Below are 20,063 nucleotides of genomic sequence, written 5' to 3'. Positions count from 1 at the left end.
GTTTGATACAATGTATGCTGATTGTTAAGTGAACTCATGAGTGCTCTTTGATCTGTTAAATATTTGAGTTATGTTTGCTTCATTGAAACAAGAAATAACTTTTGATTTATTGAATGTGTCTTTGAAGTAGGATTCATTGAATGAAAGAATGCACTTTGATTCTTTGAAATAAGAAGTTAAGCTCCATGCATTGAATGTATAAGAAAAAATTTACTCATTGAATTAATCCACAACGATTGTTTCTTTGAATTCAATGTCTCCAGGTTAACACATTCATTCAATGGAACATACTGTATTCATTCACTGAATCAAGCTTCAATCAAACATTGTTCATTGATTCACTGAAACAAACTTAACACAAGATTGAATGAATCCAATAAGAATCGTCCATTCAATGATTCAAACTGCACTCAGTCAATCAATGAAACAAACTGCGCGTGTTATGTCAATGAGTTCGTCTTCTCTAATTCATGCAATGCTTCGGGCTGAACTCATTCATTCAAAGTATCAAAGTGTATTCATTCATTCAATCCTACATTCAATGAATCAAACGTTTTCTTTCAATCAGTGAAACAAACTTGACTCATTCATACATAAAACAAACTGCACTCATTTATTTCCAACAAAAATGCATTCAGTCATTTAAAATTTCATTGAATCAAACTGAATTCATTCCTTCAGTCAATTCTTTCAATAAAACACACTGCACGTGTTAATTCAATGAGTAAAGCTTTTGCCATTCATATAATGTGTCAAGCTTAACTCACTTATTCAATGAGTCGACCTTCTCACATACATGCAGTGCCACGAGTTCGACCCATTGATCCAATGAAACTAACTGCACACATTCACTCAATGAATCACACTACTCGTGTTAACCCAATAAGTAGAGCTTCTCTCATTCATTCGATGTGTCAAGCTTATTTCATTCACACAATGTAACAATCTGCTCGTGCTAATTCATTGGGTACAACTTCTCTCATCCATTCAGTACCAGGCGTTTATCACATCGATTCAATGCAACAAACTGCACCCATTCATTCAATGAAACCATGTTAATTCAAAGAGTAGAGTTTCGCTCAAGTATTCAATGCCTCTTCTATAATGCTTCCATTCAATCAAGCAAATTGCATTCTTTCAAATATTGATACAAACTTCAATGAAATACACGGTATTAATTAATTTATTTGTTTATTTATTTAAATTTATAATTTATTTAAAGAAATAGTGAATCCAATGATCCAATGCGATAAAATCGAGGCACTGAATGAATGAAAGAATCTCGTGCAGTCTCTTTCGTTAGACGTGCAGTCTCTTTCATTGAATTAATGAGTACGGTTTGATTAACTAAATAAATGAGTTAAGTTTGTTTCCTTGAATTAATGATTCTAGATTGATGCAATAGATGACTGAATGCAGTTTGTTCCATTGAATGTATGAGTTAAGCTTCACACATTGATTAAATGAAAAAACTCTACTCATTGGGTTTACGCGTGCAGTTTCTTTGAATGAATGTGTGTCGATGAATCAATAAGTTGATCTCGTGGCACTGCATGTATGAGAGAAGCTCGACTCATTGATTATCACGTGCAGTTTGTTTTATTGAGTGAATGCGTGAGGATTGGTATATTGAATGAATCGCAGAAGCACTACTCTTCAATTATCACATAAAGTGTGTTTCATTGAATGAATGAGTACCGCTTGATTGATGGCATAAATGTGCTAAGTTTGTTGCATTGAATCAATTAATAACGTTTGCTTCATTGAATCAAATGATAGAAGTTTGTATCAATGATTTAATTAATATGGTTTGTTTGATTGAATGAAATCGTTATAGTAGTGGTATTCATTACATGAGAGAAGCTCTAGCCATTGAATTAACCCATGCAGTCTGCTTCATTACTGAATGATTGCAAGCGTTACACTCGAGACGTTGAATACATGAGTGAAGATCTACTCGTTGAATTAACACATCCCGTCTGTTTCATTGAATGAGTGTGTGCAGTTTCTTACATTAATTCAATGCGTAAAACTCGTGGCATTGAATGACTGAGAGAAGTTGTACTCATTGAATTAACTTGAGCAGTTTGTTTCAATTGAGTGAATAGGTTAAGCTTCACACACTGAATGAATGAGAGAAGCTCTACTCATTGGGTTAACACGTGCAGAGACTTTCAATGAATCCAAGTGTGCAGTTTCATTCATTCAATCAATGCGTTAAACTCTTGGCAATGCATTTATGTGAGAAGGTCGACTCATTGATTAGCACGGTGCAGTTTGTTTCATTGAATGAATGAGTTAACCTTCTTCACACAATGGCAGGAGCTCTATTCCTAATAATTAACACGTGGAGTGCAGTTTGATACATTCAATAAACTGCACTCACTCATTCAATGAAACGGACTGCTTGTGTTATGTCAATGAGTATAGCTTCTCTCATGTATGCAATGCGTCTATCATAACGCCTCCATTCAATCATTCAATGTGCATGAATTCAATTAATCAATACATTCTTCAATCATTGATTCAATGAATGAAACGTTATTAATTGATTTAAAGAAATGAACTTAAATCATTTATTTAGTGAATCCAATTGTTTAGTTAAATGCATGGGGTAAGTTTGCTTCATTGAATCAATAAAACGTTTCATTCATTGAAAGTACGATTGAGTCTATGATTCAATGAATGAGTGAATGCAGTTTCCTTCAGAAATGAATATGTTATGCTATTGTATTCATGAGAATAGCGCTAGGCATTGAAAAAAAAACGTTCAGCTTATTTCAGGGAATGAATGAATTCAGTTTGAGTCACTGAATAAGAGAAAGAATGCAATTTGTTTCAGTATACAAATGAGTGCTCTTCGTTTCATTAAAGTGTATGAGTTGCGTTTGTTGCATTAAATCAATAAATACTTTTGAATCATTGAATATACGAATGTTTTAATGAAGTTTGATGCATTGAATGATTCGATGCATTTGGATTCATAAAATGAATGTGTTAAGTTTCTTCCACTGAATCAAAGAAAAACGTCTGATTCAATGTGCGATTGATGTTTGATTCAATGAATGAACGAATGCAGTTGTTTCATTGAATGAACACGTCAAGCTCGGCAACATGACTTCACGAGATAAGCTCTTCTCATTGAATTGACACGTAGAGTTTTTTGCATTGAGTTGAGTTTGATACAATGTATGCTGATTGTTAAGTGAACTCATGAGTCCTCTTTGATCTGTTAAATATTTGAGTTATGTTTGCTTCATTGAAACAAGAAATAACTTTTGATTTATTGAATGTGTCTTTGAAGTAAGATTCATTGAATGAAAGAATGCACTTTGATTCTTTGAAATAAGAAGTTAAGCTCCATGCATTGAATGTATAAGAAAAAATTTACTCATTGAATTAATCCACACCGATTGTTTCTTTGAATTCAATGTCTCCAGGTTAACACATTCATTCAATGGAACATACTGTATTCATTCACTGAATCAAGCTTCAATCAAACATTGTTCATTGATTCACTGAAACAAACTTAACACAAGATTGAATGAATCCAATAAGAATCGTGCATTCAATGATTCAAACTGCACTCAGTCAATCAATGAAACAAACTGCGCGTGTTATGTCAATGAGTTCGTCTTCTCTAATTCATGCAATGCTTCGGGCTGAACTCATTCATTCAAAGTATCAAAGTGTATTCATTCATTCAATCCTACATTCAATGAATCAAACGTTTCCTTTCAATCAGTGAAACAAACTTGACTCATTCATACATAAAACAAACTGCACTCATTTATTTCCAACAAAAATGCATTCAGTCATTTAAAATTTCATTGAATCAAACTGAATTCATTCCTTCAGTCAATTCTTTCAAGAAAACACACTGCACGTGTTAATTCAATGAGTAAAGCTTTTGCCATTCATATAATGTGTCAAGCTTAACTCACTTATTCAATGAGTCGACCTTCTCACATACATGCAGTGCCACGAGTTCAACCCATTGATCCAATGAAACTAACTGCACACATTCACTCAATGAATCACACTACTCGTGTTAACCCAATAAGTAGAGCTTCTCTCATTCATTCGATGTGTCAAGCTTATTTCATTCACACAATGTAACAATCTGCTCGTGCTAATTCATTGGGTACAACTTCTCTCATCCATTCAGTACCAGGCGTTTATCACATCGATTCAATGCAACAAACTGCACCCATTCATTCAATGAAACCATGTTAATTCAAAGAGTAGAGTTTCGCTCAAGTATTCAATGCCTCTTCTATAATGCTTCCATTCAATCAAGCAAATTGCATTCTTTCAATTATTGATACAAACTTCAATGAAATACACGGTATTAATTAATTAATTTGTTTATTTATTTAAATTTATAATTTATTTAAAGAAATAGTGAATCCAATGATCCAATGCGATAAAATCGAGGCACTGAATGAATGAAAGAATCTCGTGCAGTCTCTTTCGTTAGACGTGCAGTCTCTTTCATTGAATTAATGAGTACGGTTTGATTAACTAAATAAATGAGTTAAGTTTGTTTCCTTGAATTAATGATTCTAGATTGATGCAATAGATGACTGAATGCAGTTTGTTCCATTGAATGTATGAGTTAAGCTTCACACATTGATTAAATGAAAAAACTCTACTCATTGGGTTTACGCGTGCAGTTTCTTTGAATGAATGTGTGTCGATGAATCAATAAGTTGATCTCGTGGCACTGCATGTATGAGAGAAGCTCGACTCATTGATTATCACGTGCAGTTTGTTTTATTGAGTGAATGCGTGAGGATTGGTATATTGAATGAATCGCAGAAGCACTACTCGTTCAATTATCACATAAAGTGTGTTTCATTGAATGAATGAGTACCGCTTGATTGATGGCATAAATGTGCTACGTTTGTTGCATTGAATCAATTAATAACGTTTGCTTCATTGAATCAAATGATAGAAGTTTGTATCAATGATTTAATTAATATGGTTTGTTTGATTGAATGAAATCGTCATAGTAGTGGTATTCATTACATGAGAGAAGCTCTAGCCATTGAATTAACCCATGCAGTCTGCTTCATTACTGAATGATTGCAAGCGTTACACTCGAGACGTTGAATACATGAGTGAAGATCTACTCGTTGAATTAACACATCCCGTCTGTTTCATTGAATGAGTGTGTGCAGTTTCTTACATTAATTCAATGCGTAAAACTCGTGGCATTGAATGACTGAGAGAAGTTGTACTCATTGAATTAACTTGAGCAGTTTGTTTCAATTGAGTGAATAGGTTAAGCTTCACACACTGAATGAATGAGAGAAGCTCTACTCATTGGGTTAACACGTGCAGAGACTTTCAATGAATCCAAGTGTGCAGTTTCATTCATTCAATCAATGCGTTGAACTCTTGGCACTGCATTTATGAGAGAAGGTCGACTCATTGATTAGCACGGTGCAGTTTGTTTCATTGAATGAATGAGTTAACCTTCTTCACACAATGGCAGGAGCTCTATTCCTATAATTAACACGTGGAGTGCAGTTTGATACATTCAATAAACTGCACTCACTCATTCAATGAAACGGACTGCTTGTGTTATGTCAATGAGTATAGCTTCTCTCATGTATGCAATGCGTCTATCATAACGCCTCCATTCAATCATTCAATGTGCATGAATTCAATTAATCAATACATTCTTCAATCATTGATTCAATGAATGAAAGGTTATTAATTGATTTAAAGAAATGAACTTAAATCATTTATTTAGTGAATCCAATTGTTTAGTTAAATGCATGGGGTAAGTTTGCTTCATTGAATCAATAAAACGTTTCATTCATTGAAAGTACGATTGAGTCTATGATTCAATGAATGAGTGAATGCAGTTTCCTTCAGAAATGAATATGTTATGCTATTGTATTCATGAGAATAGCGCTAGGCATTGAAAAAAAACGTTCAGCTTATTTCAGGGAATGAATGAATTCAGTTTGAGTCACTGAATAAGAGAAAGAATGCAATTTGTTTCATTATACAAATGAGTGCTCTTCGTTTCATTAAAGTGTATGAGTTGCGTTTGTTGCATTAAATCAATAAATACTTTTGAATCATTGAATATACGAATGTTTTAATGAAGTTTGATGCATTGAATGATTCGATGCATTTGGATTCATAAAATGAATGTGTTAAGTTTCTTCCACTGAATCAAAGAAAAACGTCTGATTCAATGTGCGATTGATGTTTGATTCAATGAATGAACGAATGCAGTTGTTTCATTGAATGAACACGTCAAGCTCGGCAACATGACTTCACGAGATAAGCTCTTCTCATTGAATTGACACGTAGAGTTTTTTGCATTGAGTTGAGTTTGATACAATGTATGCTGATTGTTAAGTGAACTCATGAGTGCTCTTTGATCTGTTAAATATTTGAGTTATGTTTGCTTCATTGAAACAAGAAATAACTTTTGATTTATTGAATGTGTCTTTGAAGTAGGATTCATTGAATGAAAGAATGCACTTTGATTCTTTGAAATAAGAAGTTAAGCTCCATGCATTGAATGTATAAGAAAAAATTTACTCATTGAATTAATCCACAACGATTGTTTCTTTGAATTCAATGTCTCCAGGTTAACACATTCATTCAATGGAACATACTGTATTCATTCACTGAATCAAGCTTCAATCAAACATTGTTCATTGATTCACTGAAACAAACTTAACACAAGATTGAATGAATCCAATAAGAATCGTGCATTCAATGATTCAAACTGCACTCAGTCAATCAATGAAACAAACTGCGCGTGTTATGTCAATGAGTTCGTCTTCTCTAATTCATGCAATGCTTCGGGCTGAACTCATTCATTCAAAGTATCAAAGTGTATTCATTCATTCAATCCTACATTCAATGAATCAAACGTTTTCTTTCAATCAGTGAAACAAACTTGACTCATTCATACATAAAACAAACTGCACTCATTTATTTCCAACAAAAATGCATTCAGTCATTTAAAATTTCATTGAATCAAACTGAATTCATTCCTTCAGTCAATTCTTTCAATAAAACACACTGCACGTGTTAATTCAATGAGTAAAGCTTTTGCCATTCATATAATGTGTCAAGCTTAACTCACTTATTCAATGAGTCGACCTTCTCACATACATGCAGTGCCACGAGTTCGACCCATTGATCCAATGAAACTAACTGCACACATTCACTCAATGAATCACACTACTCGTGTTAACCCAATAAGTAGAGCTTCTCTCATTCATTCGATGTGTCAAGCTTATTTCATTCACACAATGTAACAATCTGCTCGTGCTAATTCATTGGGTACAACTTCTCTCATCCATTCAGTACCAGGCGTTTATCACATCGATTCAATGCAACAAACTGCACCCATTCATTCAATGAAACCATGTTAATTCAAAGAGTAGAGTTTCGCTCAAGTATTCAATGCCTCTTCTATAATGCTTCCATTCAATCAAGCAAATTGCATTCTTTCAAATATTGATACAAACTTCAATGAAATACACGGTATTAATTAATTTATTTGTTTATTTATTTAAATTTATAATTTATTTAAAGAAATAGTGAATCCAATGATCCAATGCGATAAAATCGAGGCACTGAATGAATGAAAGAATCTCGTGCAGTCTCTTTCGTTAGACGTGCAGTCTCTTTCATTGAATTAATGAGTACGGTTTGATTAACTAAATAAATGAGTTAAGTTTGTTTCCTTGAATTAATGATTCTAGATTGATGCAATAGATGACTGAATGCAGTTTGTTCCATTGAATGTATGAGTTAAGCTTCACACATTGATTAAATGAAAAAACTCTACTCATTGGGTTTACGCGTGCAGTTTCTTTGAATGAATGTGTGTCGATGAATCAATAAGTTGATCTCGTGGCACTGCATGTATGAGAGAAGCTCGACTCATTGATTATCACGTGCAGTTTGTTTTATTGAGTGAATGCGTGAGGATTGGTATATTGAATGAATCGCAGAAGCACTACTCTTCAATTATCACATAAAGTGTGTTTCATTGAATGAATGAGTACCGCTTGATTGATGGCATAAATGTGCTAAGTTTGTTGCATTGAATCAATTAATAACGTTTGCTTCATTGAATCAAATGATAGAAGTTTGTATCAATGATTTAATTAATATGGTTTGTTTGATTGAATGAAATCGTTATAGTAGTGGTATTCATTACATGAGAGAAGCTCTAGCCATTGAATTAACCCATGCAGTCTGCTTCATTACTGAATGATTGCAAGCGTTACACTCGAGACGTTGAATACATGAGTGAAGATCTACTCGTTGAATTAACACATCCCGTCTGTTTCATTGAATGAGTGTGTGCAGTTTCTTACATTAATTCAATGCGTAAAACTCGTGGCATTGAATGACTGAGAGAAGTTGTACTCATTGAATTAACTTGAGCAGTTTGTTTCAATTGAGTGAATAGGTTAAGCTTCACACACTGAATGAATGAGAGAAGCTCTACTCATTGGGTTAACACGTGCAGAGACTTTCAATGAATCCAAGTGTGCAGTTTCATTCATTCAATCAATGCGTTAAACTCTTGGCAATGCATTTATGTGAGAAGGTCGACTCATTGATTAGCACGGTGCAGTTTGTTTCATTGAATGAATGAGTTAACCTTCTTCACACAATGGCAGGAGCTCTATTCCTAATAATTAACACGTGGAGTGCAGTTTGATACATTCAATAAACTGCACTCACTCATTCAATGAAACGGACTGCTTGTGTTATGTCAATGAGTATAGCTTCTCTCATGTATGCAATGCGTCTATCATAACGCCTCCATTCAATCATTCAATGTGCATGAATTCAATTAATCAATACATTCTTCAATCATTGATTCAATGAATGAAACGTTATTAATTGATTTAAAGAAATGAACTTAAATCATTTATTTAGTGAATCCAATTGTTTAGTTAAATGCATGGGGTAAGTTTGCTTCATTGAATCAATAAAACGTTTCATTCATTGAAAGTGCGATTGAGTCTATGATTCAATGAATGAGTGAATGCAGTTTCCTTCAGAAATGAATATGTTATGCTATTGTATTCATGAGAATAGCGCTAGGCATTGAAAAAAAAACGTTCAGCTTATTTCAGGGAATGAATGAATTCAGTTTGAGTCACTGAATAAGAGAAAGAATGCAATTTGTTTCAGTATACAAATGAGTGCTCTTCGTTTCATTAAAGTGTATGAGTTGCGTTTGTTGCATTAAATCAATAAATACTTTTGAATCATTGAATATACGAATGTTTTAATGAAGTTTGATGCATTGAATGATTCGATGCATTTGGATTCATAAAATGAATGTGTTAAGTTTCTTCCACTGAATCAAAGAAAAACGTCTGATTCAATGTGCGATTGATGTTTGATTCATTGAATGAACGAATGCAGTTGTTTCATTGAATGAACACGTCAAGCTCGGCAACATGACTTCACGAGATAAGCTCTTCTCATTGAATTGACACGTAGAGTTTTTTGCATTGAGTTGAGTTTGATACAATGTATGCTGATTGTTAAGTGAACTCATGAGTGCTCTTTGATCTGTTAAATATTTGAGTTATGTTTGCTTCATTGAAACAAGAAATAACTTTTGATTTATTGAATGTGTCTTTGAAGTAAGATTCATTGAATGAAAGAATGCACTTTGATTCTTTGAAATAAGAAGTTAAGCTCCATGCATTGAATGTATAAGAAAAAATTTACTCATTGAATTAATCCACACCGATTGTTTCTTTGAATTCAATGTCTCCAGGTTAACACATTCATTTAATGGAACATACTGTATTCATTCACTGAATCAAGCTTCAATCAAACATTGTTCATTGATTCACTGAAACAAACTTAACACAAGATTGAATGAATCCAATAAGAATCGTGCATTCAATGATTCAAACTGCACTCAGTCAATCAATGAAACAAACTGCGCGTGTTATGTCAATGAGTTCGTCTTCTCTAATTCATGCAATGCTTCGGGCTGAACTCATTCATTCAAAGTATCAAAGTGTATTCATTCATTCAATCCTACATTCAATGAATCAAACGTTTTCTTTCAATCAGTGAAACAAACTTGACTCATTCATACATAAAACAAACTGCACTCATTTATTTCCAACAAAAATGCATTCAGTCATTTAAAATTTCATTGAATCAAACTGAATTCATTCCTTCAGTCAATTCTTTCAATAAAACACACTGCACGTGTTAATTCAATGAGTAAAGCTTTTGCCATTCATATAATGTGTCAAGCTTAACTCACTTATTCAATGAGTCGACCTTCTCACATACATGCAGTGCCACGAGTTCAACCCATTGATCCAATGAAACTAACTGCACACATTCACTCAATGAATCACACTACTCGTGTTAACCCAATAAGTAGAGCTTCTCTCATTCATTCGATGTGTCAAGCTTATTTCATTCACACAATGTAACAATCTGCTCGTGCTAATTCATTGGGTACAACTTCTCTCATCCATTCAGTACCAGGCGTTTATCACATCGATTCAATGCAACAAACTGCACCCATTCATTCAATGAAACCATGTTAATTCAAAGAGTAGAGTTTCGCTCAAGTATTCAATGCCTCTTCTATAATGCTTCCATTCAATCAAGCAAATTGCATTCTTTCAATTATTGATACAAACTTCAATGAAATACACGGTATTAATTAATTAATTTGTTTATTTATTTAAATTTATAATTTATTTAAAGAAATAGTGAATCCAATGATCCAATGCGATAAAATCGAGGCACTGAATGAATGAAAGAATCTCGTGCAGTCTCTTTCGTTAGACGTGCAGTCTCTTTCATTGAATTAATGAGTACGGTTTGATTAACTAAATAAATGAGTTAAGTTTGTTTCCTTGAATTAATGATTCTAGATTGATGCAATAGATGACTGAATGCAGTTTGTTCCATTGAATGTATGAGTTAAGCTTCACACATTGATTAAATGAAAAAACTCTACTCATTGGGTTTACGCGTGCAGTTTCTTTGAATGAATGTGTGTCGATGAATCAATAAGTTGATCTCGTGGCACTGCATGTATGAGAGAAGCTCGACTCATTGATTATCACGTGCAGTTTGTTTTATTGAGTGAATGCGTGAGGATTGGTATATTGAATGAATCGCAGAAGCACTACTCGTTCAATTATCACATAAAGTGTGTTTCATTGAATGAATGAGTACCGCTTGATTGATGGCATAAATGTGCTACGTTTGTTGCATTGAATCAATTAATAACGTTTGCTTCATTGAATCAAATGATAGAAGTTTGTATCAATGATTTAATTAATATGGTTTGTTTGATTGAATGAAATCGTCATAGTAGTGGTATTCATTACATGAGAGAAGCTCTAGCCATTGAATTAACCCATGCAGTCTGCTTCATTACTGAATGATTGCAAGCGTTACACTCGAGACGTTGAATACATGAGTGAAGATCTACTCGTTGAATTAACACATCCCGTCTGTTTCATTGAATGAGTGTGTGCAGTTTCTTACATTAATTCAATGCGTAAAACTCGTGGCATTGAATGACTGAGAGAAGTTGTACTCATTGAATTAACTTGAGCAGTTTGTTTCAATTGAGTGAATAGGTTAAGCTTCACACACTGAATGAATGAGAGAAGCTCTACTCATTGGGTTAACACGTGCAGAGACTTTCAATGAATCCAAGTGTGCAGTTTCATTCATTCAATCAATGCGTTGAACTCTTGGCACTGCATTTATGAGAGAAGGTCGACTCATTGATTAGCACGGTGCAGTTTGTTTCATTGAATGAATGAGTTAACCTTCTTCACACAATGGCAGGAGCTCTATTCCTAATAATTAACACGTGGAGTGCAGTTTGATACATTCAATAAACTGCACTCACTCATTCAATGAAACGGACTGCTTGTGTTATGTCAATGAGTATAGCTTCTCTCATGTATGCAATGCGTCTATCATAACGCCTCCATTCAATCATTCAATGTGCATGAATTCAATTAATCAATACATTCTTCAATCATTGATTCAATGAATGAAAGGTTATTAATTGATTTAAAGAAATGAACTTAAATCATTTATTTAGTGAATCCAATTGTTTAGTTAAATGCATGGGGTAAGTTTGCTTCATTGAATCAATAAAACGTTTCATTCATTGAAAGTACGATTGAGTCTATGATTCAATGAATGAGTGAATGCAGTTTCCTTCAGAAATGAATATGTTATGCTATTGTATTCATGAGAATAGCGCTAGGCATCGAAAAAAAACGTTCAGCTTATTTCAGGGAATGAATGAATTCAGTTTGAGTCACTGAATAAGAGAAAGAATGCAATTTGTTTCATTATACAAATGAGTGCTCTTCGTTTCATTAAAGTGTATGAGTTGCGTTTGTTGCATTAAATCAATAAATACTTTTGAATCATTGAATATACGAATGTTTTAATGAAGTTTGATGCATTGAATGATTCGATGCATTTGGATTCATAAAATGAATGTGTTAAGTTTCTTCCACTGAATCAAAGAAAAACGTCTGATTCAATGTGCGATTGATGTTTGATTCAATGAATGAACGAATGCAGTTGTTTCATTGAATGAACACGTCAAGCTCGGCAACATGACTTCACGAGATAAGCTCTTCTCATTGAATTGACACGTAGAGTTTTTTGCATTGAGTTGAGTTTGATACAATGTATGCTGATTGTTAAGTGAACTCATGAGTGCTCTTTGATCTGTTAAATATTTGAGTTATGTTTGCTTCATTGAAACAAGAAATAACTTTTGATTTATTGAATGTGTCTTTGAAGTAGGATTCATTGAATGAAAGAATGCACTTTGATTCTTTGAAATAAGAAGTTAAGCTCCATGCATTGAATGTATAAGAAAAAATTTACTCATTGAATTAATCCACACCGATTGTTTCTTTGAATTCAATGTCTCCAGGTTAACACATTCATTCAATGGAACATACTGTATTCATTCACTGAATCAAGCTTCAATCAAACATTGTTCATTGATTCACTGAAACAAACTTAACACAAGATTGAATGAATCCAATAAGAATCGTGCATTCAATGATTCAAACTGCACTCAGTCAATCAATGAAACAAACTGCGCGTGTTATGTCAATGAGTTCGTCTTCTCTAATTCATGCAATGCTTCGGGCTGAACTCATTCATTCAAAGTATCAAAGTGTATTCATTCATTCAATCCTACATTCAATGAATCAAACGTTTTCTTTCAATCAGTGAAACAAACTTGACTCATTCATACATAAAACAAACTGCACTCATTTATTTCCAACAAAAATGCATTCAGTCATTTAAAATTTCATTGAATCAAACTGAATTCATTCCTTCAGTCAATTCTTTCAATAAAACACACTGCACGTGTTAATTCAATGAGTAAAGCTTTTGCCATTCATATAATGTGTCAAGCTTAACTCACTTATTCAATGAGTCGACCTTCTCACATACATGCAGTGCCACGAGTTCAACCCATTGATCCAATGAAACTAACTGCACACATTCACTCAATGAATCACACTACTCGTGTTAACCCAATAAGTAGAGCTTCTCTCATTCATTCGATGTGTCAAGCTTATTTCATTCACACAATGTAACAATCTGCTCGTGCTAATTCATTGGGTACAACTTCTCTCATCCATTCAGTACCAGGCGTTTATCACATCGATTCAATGCAACAAACTGCACCCATTCATTCAATGAAACCATGTTAATTCAAAGAGTAGAGTTTCGCTCAAGTATTCAATGCCTCTTCTATAATGCTTCCATTCAATCAAGCAAATTGCATTCTTTCAATTATTGATACAAACTTCAATGAAATACACGGTATTAATTAATTTATTTGTTTATTTATTTAAATTTATAATTTATTTAAAGAAATAGTGAATCCAATGATCCAATGCGATAAAATCGAGGCACTGAATGAATGAAAGAATCTCGTGCAGTCTCTTTCGTTAGACGTGCAGTCTCTTTCATTGAATTAATGAGTACGGTTTGATTAACTAAATAAATGAGTTAAGTTTGTTTCCTTGAATTAATGATTCTAGATTGATGCAATAGATGACTGAATGCAGTTTGTTCCATTGAATGTATGAGTTAAGCTTCACACATTGATTAAATGAAAAAACTCTACTCATTGGGTTTACGCGTGCAGTTTCTTTGAATGAATGTGTGTCGATGAATCAATAAGTTGATCTCGTGGCACTGCATGTATGAGAGAAGCTCGACTCATTGATTATCACGTGCAGTTTGTTTTATTGAGTGAATGCGTGAGGATTGGTATATTGAATGAATCGCAGAAGCACTACTCTTCAATTATCACATAAAGTGTGTTTCATTGAATGAATGAGTACCGCTTGATTGATGACAAAAATGTGCTAAGTTTGTTGCATTGAATCAATTAATAACGTTTGCTTCATTGAATCAAATGATAGAAGTTTGTATCAATGATTTAATTAATATGGTTTGTTTGATTGAATGAAATCGTTATAGTAGTGGTATTCATTACATGAGAGAAGCTCTAGCCATTGAATTAACCCATGCAGTCTGCTTCATTACTGAATGATTGCAAGCGTTACACTCGAGACGTTGAATACATGAGTGAAGATCTACTCGTTGAATTAACACATCCCGTCTGTTTCATTGAATGAGTGTGTGCAGTTTCTTACATTAATTCAATGCGTAAAACTCGTGGCATTGAATGACTGAGAGAAGTTGTACTCATTGAATTAACTTGAGCAGTTTGTTTCAATTGAGTGAATAGGTTAAGCTTCACACACTGAATGAATGAGAGAAGCTCTACTCATTGGGTTAACACGTGCAGAGACTTTCAATGAATCCAAGTGTGCAGTTTCATTCATTCAATCAATGCGTTGAACTCTTGGCAATGCATTTATGAGAGAAGGTCGACTCATTGATTAGCACGGTGCAGTTTGTTTCATTGAATGAATGAGTTAACCTTCTTCACACAATGGCAGGAGCTCTATTCCTAATAATTAACACGTGGAGTGCAGTTTGATACATTCAATAAACTGCACTCACTCATTCAATGAAACGGACTGCTTGTGTTATGTCAATGAGTATAGCTTCTCTCATGTATGCAATGCGTCTATCATAACGCCTCCATTCAATCATTCAATGTGCATGAATTCAATTAATCAATACATTCTTCAATCATTGATTCAATGAATGAAACGTTATTAATTGATTTAAAGAAATGAACTTAAATCATTTATTTAGTGAATCCAATTGTTTAGTTAAATGCATGGGGTAAGTTTGCTTCATTGAATCAATAAAACGTTTCATTCATTGAAAGTACGATTGAGTCTATGATTCAATGAATGAGTGAATGCAGTTTCCTTCAGAAATGAATATGTTATGCTATTGTATTCATGAGAATAGCGCTAGGCATTGAAAAAAAACGTTCAGCTTATTTCAGGGAATGAATGAATTCAGTTTGAGTCACTGAATAAGAGAAAGAATGCAATTTGTTTCAGTATACAAATGAGTGCTCTTCGTTTCATTAAAGTGTATGAGTTGCGTTTGTTGCATTAAATCAATAAATACTTTTGAATCATTGAATATACGAATGTTTTAATGAAGTTTGATGCATTGAATGATTCGATGCATTTGGATTCATAAAATGAATGTGTTAAGTTTCTTCCACTGAATCAAAGAAAAACGTCTGATTCAATGTGCGATTGATGTTTGATTCAATGAATGAACGAATGCAGTTGTTTCATTGAATGAACACGTCAAGCTCGGCAACATGACTTCACGAGATAAGCTCTTCTCATTGAATTGACACGTAGAGTTTTTTGCATTGAGTTGAGTTTGATACAATGTATGCTGATTGTTAAGTGAACTCATGAGTGCTCTTTGATCTGTTAAATATTTGAGTTATGTTTGCTTCATTGAAACAAGAAATAACTTTTGATTTATTGAATGTGTCTTTGAAGTAGGATTCATTGAATGAAAGAATGCACTTTGATTCTTTGAAATAAGAAGTTAAGCTCCATGCATTGAATGTATAAGAAAAAATTTACTCATTGAATTAATCCTCATCGATTGTTTCTTTGAATTCAATGTCTCCAGGTTAACACATTCATTCAATGGAACATACTGTATTCATTCACTGAATCAAGCTTCAATCAAACATTGTTCATTGATTCACTGAAACAAACTTAACACAAGATTGAATGAATCCAATAAGAATCGTGCATTCAATGATTCAAACTGCACTCAGTCAATCAATGAAACAAACTGCGCGTGTTATGTCAATGAGTTCGTCTTCTCTAATTCATGCAATGCTTCGGGCTGAACTCATTCATTCAAAGTATCAAAGTGTATTCATTCATTCAATCCTACATTCAATGAATCAAACGTTTTCTTTCAATCAGTGAAACAAACTTGACTCATTCATACATAAAACAAACTGCACTCATTTATTTCCAACAAAAATGCATTCAGTCATTTAAAATTTCATTGAATCAAACTGAATTCATTCCTTCAGTCAATTCTTTCAATAAAACACACTGCACGTGTTAATTCAATGAGTAAAGCTTTTGCCATTCATATAATGTGTCAAGCTTAACTCACTTATTCAATGAGTCGACCTTCTCACATACATGCAGTGCCACGAGTTCAACCCATTGATCCAATGAAACTAACTGCACACATTCACTCAATGAATCACACTACTCGTGTTAACCCAATAAGTAGAGCTTCTCTCATTCATTCGATGTGTCAAGCTTATTTCATTCACACAATGTAACAATCTGCTCGTGCTAATTCATTGGGTACAACTTCTCTCGTCCATTCAGTACCAGGCGTTTATCACATCGATTCAATGCAACAAACTGCACCCATTCATTCAATGAAACCATGTTAATTCAAAGAGTAGAGTTTCGCTCAAGTATTCAATGCCTCTTCTGTAATGCTTCCATTCAATCAAGCAAATTGCATTCTTTCAATTATTGATACAAACTTCAATGAAATACACGGTATTAATTAATTTATTTGTTTATTTATTTAAATTTATAATTTATTTAAAGAAATAGTGAATCCAATGATCCAATGCGATAAAATCGAGGCACTGAATGAATGAAAGAATCTCGTGCAGTCTCTTTCGTTAGACGTGCAGTCTCTTTCATTGAATTAATGAGTACGGTTTGATTAACTAAATAAATGAGTTAAGTTTGTTTCCTTGAATTAATGATTCTAGATTGATGCAATAGATGACTGAATGCAGTTTGTTCCATTGAATGTATGAGTTAAGCTTCACACATTGATTAAATGAAAAAACTCTACTCATTGGGTTTACGCGTGCAGTTTCTTTGAATGAATGTGTGTCGATGAATCAATAAGTTGATCTCGTGGCACTGCATGTATGAGAGAAGCTCGACTCATTGATTATCACGTGCAGTTTGTTTTATTGAGTGAATGCGTGAGGATTGGTATATTGAATGAATCGCAGAAGCACTACTCGTTCAATTATCACATAAAGTGTGTTTCATTGAATGAATGAGTACCGCTTGATTGATGGCATAAATGTGCTAAGTTTGTTGCATTGAATCAATTAATAACGTTTGCTTCATTGAATCAAACGATAGAAGTTTGTATCAATGATTTAATTAATATGGTTTGTTTGATTGAATGAAATCGTTATAGTAGTGGTATTCATTACATGAGAGAAGCTCTAGCCATTGAATTAACCCATGCAGTCTGCTTCATTACTGAATGATTGCAAGCGTTACACTCGAGACGTTGAATACATGAGTGAAGATCTACTCGTTGAATTAACACATCCCGTCTGTTTCATTGAATGAGTGTGTGCAGTTTCTTACATTAATTCAATGCGTAAAACTCGTGGCATTGAATGACTGAGAGAAGTTGTACTCATTGAATTAACTTGAGCAGTTTGTTTCAATTGAGTGAATAGGTTAAGCTTCACACACTGAATGAATGAGAGAAGCTCTACTCATTGGGTTAACACGTGCAGAGACTTTCAATGAATCCAAGTGTGCAGTTTCATTCATTCAATCAATGCGTTGAACTCTTGGCACTGCATTTATGAGAGAAGGTCGACTCATTGATTAGCACGGTGCAGTTTGTTTCATTGAATGAATGAGTTAACCTTCTTCACACAATGTCCGGAGCTCTATTCCTAATAATTAACACGTGGAGTGCAGTTTGATACATTCAATAAACTGCACTCACTCATTCAATGAAACGGACTGCTTGTGTTATGTCAATGAGTATAGCTTCTCTCATGTATGCAATGCGTCTATCATAACGCCTCCATTCAATCATTCAATGTGCATGAATTCAATTAATCAATACATTCTTCAATCATTGATTCAATGAATGAAAGGTTATTAATTGATTTAAAGAAATGAACTTAAATCATTTATTTAGTGAATCCAATTGTTTAGTTAAATGCATGGGGTAAGTTTGCTTCATTGAATCAATAAAACGTTTCATTCATTGAAAGTACGATTGAGTCTATGATTCAATGAATGAGTGAATGCAGTTTCCTTCAGAAATGAATATGTTATGCTATTGTATTCATGAGAATAGCGCTAGGCATCGAAAAAAAACGTTCAGCTTATTTCAGGGAATGAATGAATTCAGTTTGAGTCACTGAATAAGAGAAAGAATGCAATTTGTTTCATTATACAAATGAGTGCTCTTCGTTTCATTAAAGTGTATGAGTTGCGTTTGTTGCATTAAATCAATAAATACTTTTGAATCATTGAATATACGAATGTTTTAATGAAGTTTGATGCATTGAATGATTCGATGCATTTGGATTCATAAAATGAATGTGTTAAGTTTCTTCCACTGAATCAAAGAAAAACGTCTGATTCAATGTGCGATTGATGTTTGATTCAATGAATGAACGAATGCAGTTGTTTCATTGAATGAACACGTCAAGCTCGGCAACATGACTTCACGAGATAAGCTCTTCTCATTGAATTGACACGTAGAGTTTTTTGCATTGAGTTGAGTTTGATACAATGTATGCTGATTGTTAAGTGAACTCATGAGTGCTCTTTGATCTGTTAAATATTTGAGTTATGTTTGCTTCATTGAAACAAGAAATAACTTTTGATTTATTGAATGTGTCTTTGAAGTAGGATTCATTGAATGAAAGAATGCACTTTGATTCTTTGAAATAAGAAGTTAAGCTCCATGCATTGAATGTATAAGAAAAAATTTACTCATTGAATTAATCCTCACCGATTGTTTCTTTGAATTCAATGTCTCCAGGTTAACACATTCATTCAATGGAACATACTGTATTCATTCACTGAATCAAGCTTCAATCAAACATTGTTCATTGATTCACTGAAACAAACTTAACACAAGATTGAATGAATCCAATAAGAATCGTGCATTCAATGATTCAAACTGCACTCAGTCAATCAATGAAACAAACTGCGCGTGTTATGTCAATGAGTTCGTCTTCTCTAATTCATGCAATGCTTCGGGCTGAACTCATTCATTCAAAGTATCAAAGTGTATTCATTCATTCAATCCTACATTCAATGAATCAAACGTTTTCTTTCAATCAGTGAAACAAACTTGACTCATTCATACATAAAACAAACTGCACTCATTTATTTCCAACAAAAATGCATTCAGTCATTTAAAATTTCATTGAATCAAACTGAATTCATTCCTTCAGTCAATTCTTTCAATAAAACACACTGCACGTGTTAATTCAATGAGTAAAGCTTTTGCCATTCATATAATGTGTCAAGCTTAACTCACTTATTCAATGAGTCGACCTTCTCACATACATGCAGTGCCACGAGTTCAACCCATTGATCCAATGAAACTAACTGCACACATTCACTCAATGAATCACACTACTCGTGTTAACCCAATAAGTAGAGCTTCTCTCATTCATTCGATGTGTCAAGCTTATTTCATTCACACAATGTAACAATCTGCTCGTGCTAATTCATTGGGTACAACTTCTCTCATCCATTCAGTACCAGGCGTTT

This window comes from Chiloscyllium punctatum, chromosome 35 (assembly GCF_047496795.1).
Source record: "Chiloscyllium punctatum isolate Juve2018m chromosome 35, sChiPun1.3, whole genome shotgun sequence".
Lineage (NCBI taxonomy): Eukaryota > Metazoa > Chordata > Chondrichthyes > Orectolobiformes > Hemiscylliidae > Chiloscyllium > Chiloscyllium punctatum.
Note: the sequence above shows the minus strand (reverse complement) of the source record.